Raw genomic sequence first — 6,420 nt, forward strand, 5'->3', positions numbered from 1 at the left:
TTTTATTATTATTAATTTATTTTTATTGTCATTTAAATTACTTGCTCCTTATTTCAAAAACCCAAAAATTCTACCTTTTCCATAACTAATAATAAATCATACATCCCTGCAATTCCTTGAGAAGACGACCCGAGGTTTGAATACTTCGGTTATAAATTTTATTGGGTTTTGTTACTTGTGACAACCAAACTTTTGCACGAAAGGATTCTCTGTTGGTTTAGAAACTATACTTACAACGCGATTATATTTGTGAATTTCTTTACCGATAGGAAATCCTATCGTCAGCCAGCTCTGCTACCTTTCCTGGCGTTAAACGCCAGTCTGTTGCCCCTTTCTGGCGTTTAACGCCAGCTAGACACCCTTTTCTGGCGTTAAACGCCAGTCTGTCTGCCATTTCTAGCGTTTAACGCCAGCCAGACGCCAGACACCCTTTTCTGGCGTTAAACGCCCAGAATGCTGCCAAACTAGGCGTTAAACGCCCATTCTGCTATCCTTACTGGCGTTTGAACGCCAGTAAGCCTGTCCTCCAGGGTGTGCTATTTTTAATGTTGTTTTTTATTCCACTTTAATTTTGTAGTTGTTTTTGTGACTTCGCATGATCATCAACCTAAAGAAAACATAAAATAATAATGGAAAATAAATGAATATAATTAAATAAAATTGGGTTGCCTCCCAATAAGCGCTTCTTTAATGTCAATAGCTTGACAGTGAGCTCTTAGAGAGCCTCACAGAGATTTAGAGCTTAATGTTGGCATCCCAACATCAAACTTAGAAGTTGAGTGTAGGGGCTTTGTTTGACTCTGTATTGAGAGAAGCTTTTCGTGCTTCATCTCCATGGTTACAGATGAAGATCCTTGAGCCTTAAACACAAGGTAGTCCTAATTCAATTGAAGGACTAACTCTCTATGTCCACATCAATCACAGCTTTTGCTGTGGCTAGGAAAGGTCTTCCAAGGATGATGGATTCATCCTCATCCTTCCCAGTGTCTAGGATTATGAAATCATCAGGGATGTAAAGGCCTTCAACCTTCACTAAGACATCCTCTACAACTCCATAAGCCTGTTTCCTTGATTTGTCTGCCAATTCTAGTGAGAAATTAGTAGCTTGTACCTCAAAGATCCCTAGTTTCTCCATTACAGAGAGTGGCATGAGGTTTATCCCTGACCCCAGGTCACACAGAGCCTTCTCAATGGTCATGGTGCCTATGGTACAAGGTATTAAGAACTTTCCAAGATCCTGTTTCTTCTGAGGTAATTTCAGTTGAAACAGATCACTTAGTTCATTGATGAGCAATGAAGGTTCATCCTCCCAAGTATCATTACCAAATAGCTTGGCATTTAGCTTCATGATTGCTCCTAGATACTGAGCAACTTGCTCTTCAATAATATCTTCATCCTCTTCAGAGGATGAATACTCATCAGAGCTCATGAATGGCAACAGTAAGTTTAGAGAAATCTCTATAGTCTCTATATGAGCCTCAGATTCCTTTGGTTCCTCTTAGAAAACTCCTTGGTGGCCAGTGGACGTCCATTGAGGTCTTCCTCACTGGAGATCACTGCCTTATCCTCCTCTCCAGGTTCGGCCATGTGGGGTATGTTGATGGCCTTGCACTCTCTTTTTGGATTCTCTTCTGTATTGCTTGGGAGAGTACTTGGAGGGAGTTCAGTAACTCTTTTACTCAACTGACCCACTTGTGCCTCCAAATTTCAAATGGAAGACCTTGTTTCAGTCATGAAACTATGAGTGGTCTTACTTAGATCAGAGATTATGGTTGCTAAGTCAGAGATGCTCTGCTTAGAATTCTCTGTCTGTTACTGAGAAGAGGATGGAAAAGGTTTGCTATTGCCAAACCTGTTTCTTCCACCATTATTATTATTAAAGCCTTGATTAGGCTTCTGTTGATCCTTCCATGAGAGATTAGGATGATTTCTCCATGAAGGATTGTAAGTGTTTCCATAGGATTCTCCCATGTAATTCACTTCTTCTATTCCAGGATTCTCAGGGTCATAAGCTTCTTCTTCAGAGGAGGCTTCCTTAGTACTGCCGGATGCAGCTTGCATTCCAGTTAGACTCTGAGAAATCATATTGACTTACTGAGTCAATATTTTGTTCTGAGCCAATATGGCATTCAGAGTATCAACCTCAAGAACTCCTTTCTTCTGAGTTGTCCCATTATTCACAGGATTCCTTTCAGAAGTGTACATGAATTGGTTATTTGCAACCATTTTAATGAGTTTCTAGGCTTTTTCAGGCGTCTTCTTCAGATAAAGAGATCCACCAGCAGAGTTGTCCAATGACATCTTGAACAGTTCAGACAGGCCATCATAGAATATGCATATAATGCTCCATTCTGAAAGCATGCCAGATGGACACCTTCTGATCAATTGCTTGTATCTTTCCCAAGCTTCATAGAGGGATTCGCCTTCCTTCTGTCTGAAGGTCTGGACTTCCACTCTAAGCTTGCTCAATTTTTGAGGTGGAAAGAACTTTGCCAAGAAGGCATTGACCAGCTTTTCCCAAGAGTTTAGGCTTTCTTTAGGTTGTGAGTCCAACCATGTCCTAGCTCTGTCTCTTACAGCAAAAGGGAAGAGCATAAGTCTGTAGACCTCAGGGTCAACCCCATGGGTCTTAACAATGTCACAGATTTGCAAGAATTCAGCTAAAAACTGATGAGGATCTTCCAATGAAAGTCCATGATACTTGCAATTCTGCTGCATTAGAGAAACTAATTGAGGCTTAAGCTCAAAGTTGTTTGCTCCAATTGCAGAAATTGAGATGCTCCTTCCACAGAAGTCAGAAGAGGGTGCAATAAAGTCACCAAGCATCTTCCTTGCATCTCCACCATTGTTATTATTTTCGGCTGCCATCACTTCTTCTTTTTCGAAAGTTTCTGTCAAGTTCTCTCTAGAGAGTTGTGCTTTAGCTTCCCTTAGCTTCCTCTTTAAAGTCCTTTCAGGTTCAGGATCAGCTTCAATAAGAATGTTCTTATCCTTGTTCCTGCTCATATGAAAAAGAAGAGAACAGAAAAGAAGAGGAATCCTCTATGTCACAATATAGAGATTTCTTTATGTGAGTAGAAGAAGAGAAGAGTAGAAGAATGAGAAGAGAAAAATTCAAACACAGAGAGGGAGAGAGGGTTTTCGAAAATAATTAAAAATATTTTTGTTTTTATTTTAATTATTAGTTAGAATTTGAAATTATTAAAAGGGATAAAATAAAATTAAAATTTAAAACAATTAGTTAATTAAAAAGGAATTTTAAAAAAGTGGTGAGGAGTTTTCGAAAATTAGAGAGAGAAAAGTAGTTAGGTAGTTTTGAAAAAGATAAGAATTTTAAAAATCGAACAAAAAGTCAAGTGTTAATTGAAAAATATTTGAAAATCAATTTTTTGAAAAGATAAGAAGTTAGAAAAAGATTTTGAAAAAGATATGATTGAAATCTATTTTGAAAAAGATTTGAAAAGAAAATTAAAAAGATTTTATTTTTGAAATTAAAGTTGATTACTTGACTAACAAGGAACTAAAAGATATGATTCTTAGAGTTTAAAGATTAAATCTTTCTTAATAGGCAAGTAACAACTTGAAATTTTTTTTTGAATTAAAACATTAAATGTTAGCATTTAATTTCGAAAATATGAAACAAAAATAAGAAAAAGATTTTGAAATGAATTTTTAAAATTTTTGAAAAACATGAAAGAAAAATGAAAAAGATTTGATTTTTGAAAAAGTTTTGAAAATATAAGATTTTTAAATTGAAATTTTGACTTGACTCATAAGAAACAACTAAATTTTAAAAAATTTTGACTAAGTCAATCCAAAATTTCGGAATTTATGAGAAGAATAAGGGAAAGATAATTTTTTTATTTTTGAAATTTTTAATGATGAGAAAGAAAAACACCAAATTGACACAAAACATAAAAATTATGAATCAAAACACATAATGCATGCAAGAACACTTTGAATGTCAAGATGAACACCAAGAACACTTTGAAGATCATGATGAACATCAAGAACATATTTTTGAAAATTTCTAAGAAAAGAAAAACATGCAAGACACCAAACATAAAAATTTTTAATGTTAAGACACTAATAAATTGAAAATGCATATGAAAAACAAGAAAAGACACAAAACATAAAAATGCAAAGATCAAACAAGAAAGATCATCAAGAACAACTTGAAGATCATGAAGAACACATGCATGAATTTTTCGAAAATTTTAAGAAAAATTAAAAGGATGCAATTGACACCAAACTTAAAATTTGACACTAGACTCAAACAAGAAACACTAAATAATTTTGGTTTTTATGATTTTATTAATTTTTTTTGGTTTTTTGAAAATTATTTTGGAAAAACGAAAAAGAAGAAAAAATTTTTTGAAAGATTTTTGAAAACTTTTTGAAAATAAAATAAAGGTTGAAACAAGAAGAAAATTACCTAATCTGAGTAACAAGATGAACCGTCAGTTGTCCAAACTCGAACAATCCTGGGCAACGGCGCCAAAAACTTGGTGCACGAAATTGTGATTCAAAAACTTGGTATGGCGAATTAGTGATCTTAACACTTCTTCACATTTCCGATGCAACTAACCAGCAAGTGCACTGGGTCGTTGATAAACCACTATTTCATGGTTTATCTTGTGCTCAATTGAGTGGTTTTTACCAACTCTTTACCCACTTATTCATACTATTTGCATGGTTTTATATTTCCTTCCTAATTATGTGTTTTGATTGAAAACATGCTTCTTTGATCTTATATTTGCTTATTATTAATCCTCTCTTATTACCATTAGATGCCTTGATATGTGTGTTAAGTGTTTTCAGATATTATAAGGCAGGAATAGCTTGGAGGATGAGAAAAAAGCATGCAAAAGTGGAAGGAATGCTAGAAGTTGGAGAAATTGCTAAGCTGTCCAGCTTGACCTCTCTGCACTCAAACGGCTATAACTTTAGCTACAGAGGTCCAAACAACGCGGTTCCAGTTGCGTTGGAAAGCTAACGTCCGGGGCTTCGATTTGACATATAATATGCTATAGTTCCTCTGACGCTAGGTGACGCGACCGCGTGATCCATGCGGCCGCATCGCAAGTGAAGGAAATCAGCGCAAATGAATTCGCAACCAGCGAATTCTGGGCTATTTTTTGACCCAGTTTGCGACCCAGAAAACACAGATTAGAGGCTATAAAGTGGGGGACTGCATCCATTCATAGGGAGGCTTTCACAATTCATAGTTTTAGGAGTAGATGTAGTTTTTAGAGAGAGAGGTTCTCTCCTCTCTCTTAGGATTAGGATTTAGGATTTCTCTTAGTTTTACGAGTGACTCTCAATCCCAGGTTCTTTATTTTTTATTTATTTTTCCAATTGGCTCATGAACTTTTCCATGTTAGATTTTACTACTTTGAATGTATTTTATTTGAGGTATTTTCAGATTTAAGATTGCTTTGCTTTATTTACATTGATGCTCTGTTTAAGATTGCTTTCAATTTAATTTAGATATTTTTCTCCCTTTTGGCTTTGGTTAGATAATTGGTAACACTTGAGTTGTCAAACTCAGGAGTGGTTGAAATTGGCAGATTTTTCTTTAGCTAGGATTGCTCTAATACTAGTCTCTCCACAGGAGTTGACTAGGACTTGAGAATCAAGCTAATTAGTCCACTTGACTTAACTAAGTAGGATTAAAATCCAATTCTCATCACATCTGATAAGGATAACAAGGACAGGATTTCCGGTTCTCATACCTTGCCAAGAGTTTATTTTACAATTATTTATTTATTTTTATTGCTCGAAAATATACCTGTGCGCATTGCCCAAACTTCCAAAACCCCCCAATTTACAATCTTCATAACCAATAATAAGAACATACTTCCCTGCAATTCCTTGAGAAGACGACCCGAGGTTTGAATACTCGGTTATCAATTTCAAAGGGGTTTGTTACTTGTGACAACCAAAACGTTTGTACAAAGGGATTTTTTTTCGGTTTAGAGACTATATCTACAACGCGACTGTTTTTATGACATTCTTTACTGGCAAAAATCCTAAAGTCAAAATGGCGCCGTTGCCGGGGAATTGCAAACGTATGCCTTATTATTGGTTATTGTAAATATTTTATTTTTGCTTGTTTATTTATTTTTGTTTTTATTTTTGCTTTTTCATAAATTAAGAGGTTATTGGTTTTTATTTAGTTATAAAAAAAATTATTTCAAAAATTTGTTCTTAGTGTTCATCTTGACCTTCAAGTTGTTCTTAGTTGTTTTCTTCGTTTTGATCTAAAAATTTGAAATTTGGTGTCATTTTATTGTTTTTCTCTTTCATTCAAAAATATTTTTAATTAATTTTTTCGAAAAAAAAAAATTTTCAGATTTTTATTTTTAAAAATTTTTTTATCTTATCTTATCTTATTTCAAAAATCAAATTTCAAAATTT

At 34.6% G+C, this 6,420-nt stretch overlaps 1 non-coding gene across 1 annotated transcript; it reads left to right on the forward strand.

Annotated features, from left to right (window-relative positions):
* Window positions 1-2,359: 2,359 nt before the first annotated feature.
* LOC148564342 (small nucleolar RNA R71) lies at window positions 2,360-2,463 on the forward strand. Its single transcript, XR_015885037.1, has one exon. It is a non-coding gene; the product is annotated as a small nucleolar RNA R71 (small nucleolar RNA).
* The last annotated feature ends 3,957 nt before the right edge of the window (window positions 2,464-6,420 follow it).

Source organism: Arachis ipaensis, chromosome B5, assembly GCF_059453495.1.
Source record: "Arachis ipaensis isolate K30076 ecotype BB chromosome B5, ASM5945349v1, whole genome shotgun sequence".
Taxonomy (NCBI): Eukaryota; Viridiplantae; Streptophyta; class Magnoliopsida; order Fabales; family Fabaceae; genus Arachis; species Arachis ipaensis.